Raw genomic sequence first — 13,080 nt, 5'->3', positions numbered from 1 at the left:
CTCTTGGTAGCCAAAGCCACAATGGAAGGAGCGAGCTCCAGAGAAACAAACCAAAGCTTATTTATAACTCCTCTGGTCACTGCAACACAGTGTTCCTCATAGTGTTGGGGCGGTGGTAGTATAGTGGCTAAGGAGCTAGGCTAGCATGCAGTACTAGTAGCATAGTGGCTAAGGAGCTGTCGTGGCTAAGGAGCTAGGCTAGCATGCAGTAGTAGCAGCGGTTAAGGAGCTGTACAGAGAATGTCTAATAAGGGGAGAAGGACCACTTGCCAAATACTTCCGCATGGTACTGCAACTAGAGGGCGATCGCGAGCAAGTGATGAATGAATAGAGCTCCCCAGTCCCGCCCACAGCCTTGTCCGGAAGTAAAAATCCAATACAATTTCTCCATTGACAATTGGAGAATAAGCCATAACATCGTAACCGTCCATGGTAGACTTAAAACCAGCTACGATGTGACTAAGCGATTATACCTGCTCATATAGATGTCAAAAGTTAATGGGGGCATCAACCTTGTTTTGAGAAAACAATGCTTTATTCACGATTTAACGAGAGAGTACTACACTACCCGACACCCTAACGTGTAAAACTGGTGAAAGCAGAGCCTTTGATTGGTAGAGATCGCCGTTGCCATGGCAATGCCAAACAAACTGTACTCAGCTTTTCCCGCGCCTATCGTCCAGCTTCGTCTCGCTGGAACTTCAAAACTTAAAATGGCTGCAGGGCTGATCAGGACCGAAGTGTGGTCTTCCGAAAAATAACGGTTTTCTCATCTTGAAGGTTGAATTTACACAATGGAAACGGTAGGAAGTAATCATCTTCTTTTCTCAGATTAATATGGAACCATGTTAAACTATCGTTAGGCTGCAAATGTTGGACATGTGTGTACGTTTGCAAAGCATCCTGGGATTTGAGTTCTCTATCTCGGAATTTAAGATATGTACACAGTCTTGTACCTTTCGCTTTTTTTACATTTTCTGTTCATTTTTTCACTCGAAATTATAAGTTATATGCTTATGAGTCACATCGTAGCTGGTTAGCCTAAGGCATGGTCTAAAACTCTTTATATCCGAATTTTTCCAGAAGTCAATGGGAGAAATGAATGAGAATTTTACTTCCGGACAAGCACCTCTCTCGGAGGAGGGGCGGGACTGGGGAGCTCTATGGGTAGCAATAGAGCTCCCCAGTCCCGCCCCTCCTCCGAGAGAGGTGCTTGTCCGGAAGTAAAATTCTCATTCATTTCTCCCATTGACTTCTGGAAAAATTCGGATATAAAGAGTTTTAGACCATGCCTTAGGCTAACCAGCTACGATGTGACTCATAAGCATATAACTTATAATTTCGAGTGAAAAAATGAACAGAAAATGTAAAAAAAGCGAAAGGTACAAGACTGTGTACATATCTTAAATTCCGAGATAGAGAACTCAAATCCCAGGATGCTTTGCAAACGTACACACATTTCCAACATTTGCAGCCTAAAGATAGTTTAACATGGTTCCATATTAATCTGAGAAAAGAAGATGATTACTTCCTACCGTTTCCATTGAGTAAATTCAACCTTCAAGATGAGAAAACCGTTATTTTTCGGAAGACCACACATCGGTCCTGATCAGCCCTGCAGCCATTTTAAGTTTTGAAATTCCAGCGAGACGAAGCTGGACGATAGGCGCGGGAAAAGCTGAGTACAGTTTGTTTGGCATTGCCATGGCAACGGCGATCTCTACCAATCAAAGGCTCTGCTTTCACCAGTTTTACACGTTAGGGTGTCGGGTAGTGTAGTACTCTCTCGTTAAATCGTGAATAAAGCATTGTTTTCTCAAAACAAGGTTGATGCCCCCATTAACTTTTGACATCTATATGAGCAGGTATAATCGCTTAGTCACATCGTAGCTGGTTTTAAGTCTACCATGGACGGTTACGATGTTATGGCTTATTCTCCAATTGTCAATGGAGAAATTGTATTGGATTTTTACTTCCGGACTAGGCTGTGGGCGGGACTGGGGAGCTCTATGGAGCTGAACCCCCCAATACCACATTTGTCTTTATATAATTTTTTCTCCTGAAATTGCATTAATGCATGCGATGCAGGATAACTTGACAATTAGCTGACCAATGCAATTTTCAATATTTGTTGTTATTCCTAAAAACCCTTTCAAAGTTTTCATGTCACGTGACACAAAACCGAACCACTTTACGGCCATAGACCTAAAAGAAGGTTCAGCTTCACGACGTCGTCGTAATCGGTCGCGATTTCTCGCTGACCAATCAGCATCCATGAGCTAAATGCTAGCATGTTACGCGGAAAGCGGCCCATCCTATGAAAAGCAGAAAGGACATGAGTGACTTTTTATTTAATTTCCAGTGGAAAACCTATACTCAGGTAGCTACTACGACAATGTACATTAAGAAATGAAGTTGTCAACTGTGAAAAAAACCAGTTTTAGCCGCTTAGCTCCATAGACCACAATTCATTTATCACTTGCTCGGCAGCGCCCCTAGAGGAATTTCAACAGATTGCAGGAACAATCCGGTACAATGGAGTTAATAGGAAGTGGACCGGCTCTCCCTAAAGGGGCTCTGAGCTGTAGTGGCTAAGGAGCTAGGCTAGCATGCAGTAGTAGCATAGTGGCTAAGGAGCTGTAGTGGCTAAGGAGCTAGGCTAGCATGCAGTAGTAGCATAGTGGCTAAGGAGCTAGGCTAGCTAAATGTTCACTACATCACAGGTTCAGTTCAGACCAGGACACTACACCACGGGTTATACCAGGACACTCAGGCTCAGTCCAATATCCTGGGCCTTCCCTTGCTGTTGTCACGGACCTCGGCACTGGAACTGGATCTAGCTCAGATTTGGCAAACATCTGGCATCAGTTCCACACAGTTGCTTCAATTCCCGTCAGTCACCATCAGGCCCTTGAGCGAGGCGCGCTGCTCTGAGGAGACATGGCCTTTGTAACAACTGACATGTACGGAAGTCGCTGGATAAAAGCATCAGCCAAATAAATACGTTTTGTGTAGGGCCTAAGTGGACACTAGTAGGGCGCAGACTTCCACCATGGCCAAATCTCGTAACTATAGCAACAAAAAACACAATACTAAATTCATCAAGGCCCTCCTGAGCAGGATACTCTCAAAAACTACATTTTGCCGCCATGTTTAATGAACATCTGATATGAGTAGTTTTCTGTGTAATCCTGCGTACAAACAGACAAGCCGCACAAATGAGGTAACCAGGATGCCAACGTCTACTCCCAAAACGTTTTACGTTGCTAACCTGACACGCGGTCAAAGTTACCGCTGACCTCTTTGAAGGTTTCAGCGGGGAGACGAGGAGGAAGGGAGCGATGAAAACAAACTCAAATCCCCCCCCCCCCCCCGGTTCCTCTCCTCTCCTCTCCTCTCCTCTCCTCTCCTCCTCCTCTCCTCTCCTTCCCTCCCCTCCCCTCCCCTCCTCTCCTCTCCTCTCCTCTCCTCTCCTCTCCTCTCCTCTCCTCTCCTCTCCTTTCCAGCTTCTCCTCCATCTGCTGACACATAAAAAAAGAAAAAAGCTCTTTCCGGAGACTTCCGTGGTGTTCAGATCCAAGTCGCTGGGAGGCTGAACCGCAAATGACACCCCCTCTCCGTCACTCAGCGGCGATGATAAAGCAACAATGCTGGAAGGCCAGAGACTCTTATCTCACACACACACACACACACACACACATTTCACATCTGACATTACCATGTCACACAGACATACATAACTCTATATGAAGTGAAATCTCTTCCTTCAGTGCCCCGCGGTCCTTCATGCACTCATCTGGAGGAGTGACCACATGAAGCGCCAACAGAGAAAATTCCCTCAAGTCCACACATAGGAGGCCACTCAGAGACATCAAAGATGGATCATTCACCACAACACATTAGCACACGTGTCGTGCACGTAGACACGTAGACACACACACACACACACACACACACACACACACACACACACACACGTCCACCTGACATCAACAATCAAAGCCACAACAACACAGACAACCCCAAACACACAGTTTAGATACACTCAAACACACACACACACACACACACACACACACACACACACACAAAAATGCAAACAAACACACACACACACACACACACACACACACACACACACACACACACACACACAAACAGACAAAGAAACTGAAATGATGACAACATCTCGTTTGAAATGATTCCATCAGCTTATAGAGTGCCATTAACTGACAAGGGTGTTGTGTGTGTATGTGTGTGTGTATGTGTGTGTGTGGTTTTTTTTTGGTGTGATGTTTTTTTTGGTGAAGAATAAGCAGCAGCACGTTGGTTCCTCTCCTGCTGAGTTTGCTCCAGTCCCTGGCTGAGCTAATAATATACATGTGCCCAGGCTGGGCTGGACAGGGAGATGGAAAATAGCAAACTCAACTCACACCACAACAGAAGGAGGGAGAGGCCACAACAAGCCAGGAAGAGAGAGAGAGAGATGGACAGAGTGTGAGAGACAGACAGAGAGAGAGACAGACAGATAGATGGAGAGAGAACGAGAGGGGAGAGAATGAGAGATGGAGAGAGAGTGAGAGACGGGGAGAGAGATGGAGAGAGAATGAGAGGGTAGAGAATGAGAGATGGAGAGAGAACGAGAGGGGAGTGAGATGGAAAGAGAGTGAGAGATAGAGAGCGAGAGAGAGATGGACAGAGAGGCAGAAGGAGAGATGGAGAGAGAGAGAGAGAGTGGGGGAAAGATAGGCAAACCGGGTGGAACAGGTATACGCAACCCAAACAGAAAAACACTGTAATGAGAGGATCAGTTAAAATAATCTCCAGTTTGCTTTAAGTGACTCCAGACAACGCATGGTGCCCTTAATGATGATTACATGTAACGACAGGCTCTCTTATGAGCAAATGAATAGCAGCCATCGGGCCCCCCCGGGGTGTGATATTAGGGCTCGGGATCATGACGTGAAAACTTTGCGGGCACAGCCATATTGGCAGCCTCACTCCTTAGTTTACTATGGATTACTATGGATTTACTCCCGCCTGTTAGTGTGTTCCTGTTACTTAGTTTTTGCCTTCTTGGTCGTATGTTGCTGTGTAGTGGGGTGTAACTAACAGCGCAACCCACGATCGCAAGAGGAAAAGAATCGCTAATACTATATTTCTGCTTCTTGTCTTCTGCATCTGAATGAATGGATATTACGTTCGGTGCGCTACCAACATGGCGGCAATATTCCTAGAATGCAAGGCGTGTGCCCGAGCCCTATTGCAAATGACTCCAAAATGTGATTTTGGACAGGGGTAATAATAATAATAAAGGTATTTTATCATCAAAGGGTATTTTATCATCAAAGTATATATCCAGGTTTAAACCGAAAGCAGGACGGAGCTCTAGCTGCAAGTATGCAGAGCCTGTGTGGCGTTTATGTAAGAAGGTTCTAGAACAGACTGGCTGTTCCGTGGAACACTGGAGTGAAGTTGGCATTTCCCTCCGTGGTGATAAGAGGTGGAAAACTCAGCAGCCACAACCAGCCGCTCACATCAACACACAGCAAGCCCTCTCATGATAGAGAGGGTGTTGCACTCGTGGTAGTGCTGGTGTTGATGCGATATGTGTGTGTGTGTGCGTGCGTGTGTCTTGTGTTATGAGCCTACAGTATATGCGTGTGCTTATAGACATCTGTGTGTGTGTGTGTGTGTGTGTGTGTGTGTGTGAGAGAGAGAGAGAGAGAGAGAGAGAGAGTGGGAGAGAGAGAGGGATAGAGAGAGAGAGAGAGCGATGGGGGAAGCATATTGTAACCTAGATAAAGCTTGTTGTGAGGGTGAAAAGGGAAGAGATGTGATGATCATTCTCTTTCATCTGTGTGAGCCGATAGCTCTCTCTCTCTCACACACACACACACAGACACACACACACACAAAGATACACATGCACACACATGCACACACACACACACACACACACACACACATTTCACATCTGACATTACCATGTCACACAGACATACATAACTCTATATGAAGTGAAATCTCTTCCTTCATTGCCTACACATGTAAATAATTGATCGGCGCTGTACTTGTTCATATGCTCTATATGAGTCCCACAGCTTCATCTCTTTGAAGCTCTGAAGGGTATAGTGTGCTGCAAATATATAGTGTGATAAGATAGCTTTATTGATAATTACAATTCATTGCATTCCTGGCTCTGCCTCACACCAGCAGGCAGCTACTACCACAAGGCTTTGATGGTCGAGCTCCTGAGGACAAAAAACACAAAACAAAACAAAAAAACAAGAGGGGAGCCTGTGTTTGAGCCTCGCTGCTGTCGAAAAACATACCAAGTGACTACTACCATAGGCTGGCTTTGATGGTCGTATTCCTGAGGACAAGAACACAACGAGAGTGGAGTGTGTGTTTGAACCTCTGCTGTTGAGAAACACACCATGTAATGATGTCAACGTGAGGTGACTTCTGATGGAGATAAGAGCTTCCATTTAGAGCAGAAATAACACTCTGTGTTATCTTCTCAACATCAGAGTACCATACTTCTTAATAGAGGGTTCTTTACATGTTCCCTCAAAAGAAACTAGAGGCTCTAAGCTGATCTACTGATGAACTGAGGTTCTATAAACAGCTCTAGTCTCTACTAACTAAAGGTTCTACTGAAAATATTATTTCCTGTGAAATTCTATCATATGGTTCAAAAGCAAACCTGAGGAAACTCTGTCAGTCCGAACCAGAGTCAGCTTCATTGGCCAGGTCTGCGTGTAAGGAATTTGACTGCGGTTAATTCAAGTCAATGTACTTTAGAAAGCGCTAAAGCTTTGCGAGCTGCCATCAAGATCCAGATTCTCATCTCTCTCAGCACTCTCCTCCTTATTCTAGTCTGGGTCTGACAAACACTCAGGCCAGCCATGAACCCTGATCTGATGGTATCTCTTAACAAAGACAATCAAGACAACCAACAATCAAGCACGCACGTCCAAATTCTAAAGGAGGGCTAACGCCCCAAACGTTACATACTAAAATTCTATGTGGAAATCAGGGCAGATAGGCAACACCATTGGCCACTCCAAGGGCAGATAGGCAACACCATTGGCCACTACCAGGGCAGATAGGCAATACCATTACCCACTATCAGGGTAGATAGGCATTAGGCAACACCATTACCCACTACCAGGGCAGATAGGCAACACCATTACCCACTATCAGGGTAGATAGGCATTAGGCAACACCATTACCCACTATCAGGGTAGATAGTAGGGGTGGCACGGTTCACAAAATCTACGGCTCGGTTCGTATCACGGTTTAGGGTCACGGTTTTCGGTTCGGTGCGGTTCTTGTTGTTATTTTTTCTTTTACTCTTTAACACTCCAGAAACATATTTCAGCACATAGCTTAATCATCCACAATTAGGCTAGAGTATTTAGAGAATAGTTATCATGTAATAATGCACAAACTGAATTTGACATAAAGCACATTATTGTCTGAGGAAACTTGAAGCTTCAGTTGAGATTTTGATAAAGCAAGAGGGAAGATGATTTCAACAATCTTATCATTTATTTGGCAGGGATGGTGCACCAGCACAAAATGTAGGTTGTCCACCCATATGTTTCATTGCATCGCCTTTTTATCGCTCTCCTTTCATATAGTGTGAATGATTTTTTAACAAGATGTAAAGCTTATCTTTATTTGAAACACACACACATTATGTAATTATTTATTCATTCTATATACTGACATGTCTGATATTCATAACAGCAAATTTAATGCAGATTATAGCCTAGCCTACTATTCATTATAACTCCACCTCTTAAATTCAGCTGTCTGGCTGAAGCCTCAAAATATTGTAAACAAAGTAGCAGGCTAAGCTCATCATACTCTACTGGTTGGACTCTTCAGTTTCCCCACATGTGTTTTAGTTTCAAGGTAAGCTAATACTTTTTCTCCTTGGGACAGGCCCGTTTAAGCCTTGGAGTTGAAAACATTGGTATTGAGATGGTCAGTCAACTTGAATGCAAGAGATATCAAATGTCTGATGCTAACCGTTTTTAACAGTAATTTAGCTAATCGTCTTCTGTGCGTCATTGCGTTCACGATTGTGAATGTTCTATTTGGATTAATGTGCATGTCGAGCGCGCACGAGAGCGGGGCAAGGAGAATGAGTTTACTTCTTTACTTACTTCGTTTGGTAAAGTTGCACGCATAGTCTACAGTTGCGGAAGAACATGCTTCCACCCGAGCAGGGTCAGGTGCATGATCAGTTTGACCACGCTAGGGATGATCTCTCGCACTTGCCATTTCTAAAACCTTGCGCGCAGCACTCAAAACTCCATACTCCTACTCTCGCACGTAAGGGAAACACGTCGTCACATATGTGAATCAATTGCGCATGCCATAACTAGCCTGAACCGTAGGACCGTACGACGAAAACACACTCCGAACCGTGACATGCGAACCGCACGGTTCGGAGCATTTTTCAAAAACCGTGCCACCCCTAGTAGATAGGCATTAGGCAACACCATTACCCACTATCAGGGTAGATAGGCATTAGGCAACACCATTACCCACTACCAGGGCAGATAGGCAACACCATTACCCACTACCAGGGCAGATAGGCAACACCATTACCCACTACCAGGGCAGATAGGCAACACCGTTACCCACTACCAGGGCAGATAGGCAACACCGTTACCCACTACCAGGGCAGATAGGCAACACCATTACCCACTACCAGGGCAGATAGGCAACACCGTTACCCACTACCAGGGCAGATAGGCAACACCGTTACCCACTACCAGGGCAGATAGGCAACACCATTACCCACTACCAGGGCAGATAGGCAACACCGTTACCCACTACCAGGGCAGATAGGCAACACCGTTACCCACTACCAGGGCAGATAGGCAACACCGTTACCCACTACCAGGGCAGATAGGCAACACCATTGGCACTATCGGGTGATAGGCAACACCATGCTGTCTGTAGCATAGGGTTCTAACAGCTGTAGAGTAACCGCACTTCCGCAGCTGACAAAACAGAAGGTCTAAAGCAGATCCCGACAGAACCTGCAGCTGACCAAACAGAAGGTCCAAAGCAGATCCCGACAGAACCTGCAGCTGACCAAACAGAAGGTCCAAAGCAGATCCCGACAGAACCTGGCCCAGGATCTGGGTCAGATGCGTGTGTGTGTGTGTGTGTGTGTGTGTTTGTGTGCATCAGAGAAGCCCACGCCCACAAACAAGGTCTGCTCCAGATCCAGACAGACCCGATCTAACTCAGGAACTGTGCAACTCACAGCTGCTGATTGAGCGTGTGCCAGCACAGTATATGGCCTGACAGATTGTCCACACCGGATCCGGGTGGCTTCTGGCCCAGAACTGGCGCGGACCCGGTCCGACACTCCAACAGCTGCTGCTGATTGGGCTTGCATCAGAGCAGGACTATGATGTCATCTTCGTGGGCCTACTGCATTCGGTGGTGGCTTTGATTGAATAAAACTCAAAGTAGGCTACGTTTTCCGTGTGCTGAACATTATCCCAGTCGTTCGAACACAGACATGTATATAGGACGATGACTATACCCAAAAAAATCAATAGGCAAATTTGTATCATGTCATCAATATTTGTGCTGTTTTCAAGGGCATGGATACATATGTGACCAATGCTCTGCATTGCATATCAAGGACAACTCAAGATATTGTCTACAACAACATGCAAAATTGGGCTCAAGAGTATGTGGAGAAGGATCTCTGGTATGTAGACTTAATTACAAGTTATTTAATGATCACCTGTATCCTGTGCGGAGGTTCCACCCAACAACTTCAAAACATTCATCACAGTTGTCGGCTGTGACCGACTATGGCATGATAATGGGATTTTTCTGTAAACCTCAGCATCTATTCTTTATTCGTTATTCTTTATTCTATTTTATCAGTTATTTATACAGTCTGTGGTACACTAAAACGATAAATGACCTCGTACAATTGTTATTTTTTAACTCACACCATTTCAGACATTTGCGTAAACTGAAGAATGACATGTTTACGTTCATCACTGCATAAGGTTGTGCTTTATTGCGCCAAGGCTGTTGGTAAACAGGACGGGGCGGGATGCCACAAGCAACAACATCAGCAAAGAGAGAGCAGAGACACGGTGCAGTGTCAAGCGGTACCTTTAGCGCAGTATCTTGGCGGAGCTCGGCTAGCTTATAGGCTACAAATCAGCTGCACTGTCTGCTGAGCTATCATTCGCGACTCTGAACATGTTTGCCTCAGGTTCCTCATTCAAACGCAGACCAATGTTTCAAAAACACAGTGATAATGCATTCGCAAGAAGACATAAAAGAGAATTACTTACATATCGTATTCCTCGACTTTAATACCTCTCTCCTGGCTTGAGCGCTCGGTGCGAGAGAAGGCAGCTGTTTCCCGTAACCTTGCTGCTTCAGGCGCGCCGTGCGTTTCTGGTGCTCCACAGAGAAGACCACCGAATATCTGACGTTGTCATTATCGAAGGGACCTCAGAGTCCGGTCTCGCATGATTTCCCTGTTAGTTAGCTAAATCCTGGCAGTTGTTATTTTTACGTGGATACGCGTCAAGAGTCTCGATTAGACAGTATATCTCTCTACAGATGAGAGCGGCGCGGGCTGCTTCTAGCTCCTACTCCGCGAGGCGTTCTTTCGCCCCAGTTTACATTCCACGCGCTGGATGAATCAGGTCGTCACCAACCGTCGGCGCAGGGAGTGGGATACTGGACTGGACACACACACCACACACGCCAATCGCCACACACAACCTCTGCCTCGGCCTGACGGTTTTCATGAATAATTCATAAGCATGAGGGAGGGACGAAGAAGCCCTGAGCTGTTCGAGATTATTCATTGGGAGAGGGGCAAGGTCGGTGTCAATCAAAGCATCATTCTCCCCCTGCCTCTGTCCCGCGGGGCGTCGGTGGCATTTGTTCTGATGGAATTATGAGCGGCAGGGTCACTGGCAGACGGCTTCACGTCTTGCATGCAACAAGCAAAGATGACGATTCACATTGCGTGACTGGGAATGAACAAGGGACAGATACATTTGGCCGGAATCCTTTCCTTCCTTCCGGTAGTCAATAATTGTCCCGTCTCTGTCTGTACACTTCACCGTAAATCAGACACTGCTTTTCTATCTGCACACTTGTCAATCACACATCGGTATAATGGCTCTGTTTCTGGCTGCACTGTAAGACGGTCCTCTGTAGACTACACTCTTTAAAAGGGTTGGGGTGCTACAGCCTATAGAACCGTGCAGGCTTTAAAGAAACCTTGGGGGTTCCTTTGATGAATCCTTCAAAATGGTTTCAAGAACCATTTAGTGGGGCTATACATGAAGCATGTAATAGAATAAAATGTGGTTCTAAAGCACCTTTTTTTCTAAGAGTGATGGCAGTATAGGTTCTTCATTCGCATCTGATCACAAATGCTTTGGTCTTCAAAGTGCCTTCAGACACTCAAGCAGAGACACTAATATAGGTCCACAGATATAGAGGAGCATCAAAAAGACAGTGTGTTTGCATAGCTTAGATTAGGAGCTGCATAATTCATACAGCCCATCTGCTTGCCGTCCCCATGGTAATAAACCATTACCCCCACTGCTCATGAGGTGCCAATCTAGTTCCTCTGGCCTCACTCTGTGGAGAGGAAATTAAACTCTCTCTGTCTGTTGTGGAACGAACTAGGCAATCGTTTAATCACGTCGGCCGGCCACGCAGCTGAGCGAGCCAAGCATGGGACTATCTACTTTCTGATGTTCATCATGTGTTATTTGTGGGTGCATCTGTGCATCATGTTTGGTGTGTGCGTGTGTGTGTGTGTGTGTGTGTGTGTTTGTGTGTGTGTGTGTGCATGTAAGTATTTGTGTTTGTGTAAGTATGTGTGTGCATGTGAATATTTGTGTGTGTGCGTTTGTATGTGCATACGTGCGTACGTGTGAGTATTTGTGTGTGTGTGTGTGTGTGTGTGTGTGTGTGTGTGTGTATGTGTGTGTGTGTGTGTGTGTGTTCAAAGCCTCACAGAAAACAGCACACCCTTCTATTGGAGTCCACCCATCCGTTGGAAAAGGATAGCATGTTTAGTGAAACAGCCCAAAACTCGCTGGCTTGTTAAAAACAGGGATTTCTGCAACACTAAGTGCACAGCCGGCGACCGATCCAATCTCTTCCTCTCTGAGGAAGTGGATAAGATGGCTGTGACAACAGGGGCATGACAGAGTGTTGACAACGAGCTCAAAGGCAAATCATAACAAAGGCCGTATAGCCGTAGGTGAGGCGAGAGGGAGGAGGCCATTAGAGGGTTTTTTTTTTTTTTGATGAATTGTGGCATATCAGTGACTGGAAAAATAGCTGATTGCAAAACACATAGCTCAATGCAAAAATATTGTTGAGTATGCTTAAATGATATTGCACTGTGCGTGCGTGTGTTTGTGTGTGTGTGTGTGTGTGTGTGTGTGTGTGTGTGTGTGGGGGCGCGCACGCGTGTGTGTATGTGTGTGTGTGTGTGTGTGTGTGTGTGTGTGTGTGTGTAGAAAGGAGAAATGCTTAAATCAGTGAATAAGCAAATAGCCTACACAGCCATTGATAAGTTATAACCTGGGTGAGCCCAGACAAAATCTGTTAGCAGGTTTGAATTTGCTCTGTAGGTTTGTCTGGAAAGGATCCCATTGATTCTCATTTTAGAACTTCCAGTTCCACACTTTAGAGCTTTAGAACTTCTAGAGGTGTAACCAGCTGATGTCGGTGCGTTAAACTCATTCCAGAAGTGCAGCAAACAGGTTTTAAATGGAGTTGTTTACAGTTCCAAAGTAAAATACACATCCATATTGGTTTAACCTTGTTTGCTTTGGTGAGTAAGAGACAGAGAGATAGAGAGACAGAGAGAAAGAGAGAGAGAGAGAGAGACAGAGAGAAAGAGAGAGAGAGAGAGAGAGAGAGAGAGACAGAGAGAAAGAGAGAGAGAGTGGGTCTGTGAGAGAAAGCGTTGTGAAAACCATAATCTCCAGCACAGCCACTGTGTTAAATGCTCACGACTGTGATTGAATCCAGAGT

At 45.4% G+C, this 13,080-nt stretch overlaps 1 protein-coding gene across 1 annotated transcript in view; it reads right to left on the bottom strand.

Annotated features, from left to right (window-relative positions):
* Window positions 1-10,676, bottom strand: part of tanc2b (tetratricopeptide repeat, ankyrin repeat and coiled-coil containing 2b) — a 164,510-nt gene extending 153,834 nt beyond the window's left edge. Inside the window, exon 1 of the mRNA XM_062526922.1 lies at window positions 10,356-10,676. The gene's annotated coding sequence lies outside the window, so the exon portion shown is untranslated. The remainder of the gene's footprint in view (window positions 1-10,355) is intronic.
* Between the last annotated feature and the right edge of the window lie 2,404 nt (window positions 10,677-13,080).

Source organism: Sardina pilchardus, chromosome 22, assembly GCF_963854185.1.
Source record: "Sardina pilchardus chromosome 22, fSarPil1.1, whole genome shotgun sequence".
Taxonomy (NCBI): domain Eukaryota; kingdom Metazoa; phylum Chordata; class Actinopteri; order Clupeiformes; family Clupeidae; genus Sardina; species Sardina pilchardus.
Note: the sequence above shows the minus strand (reverse complement) of the source record. Positions and strands in the feature narration are given on the sequence as shown.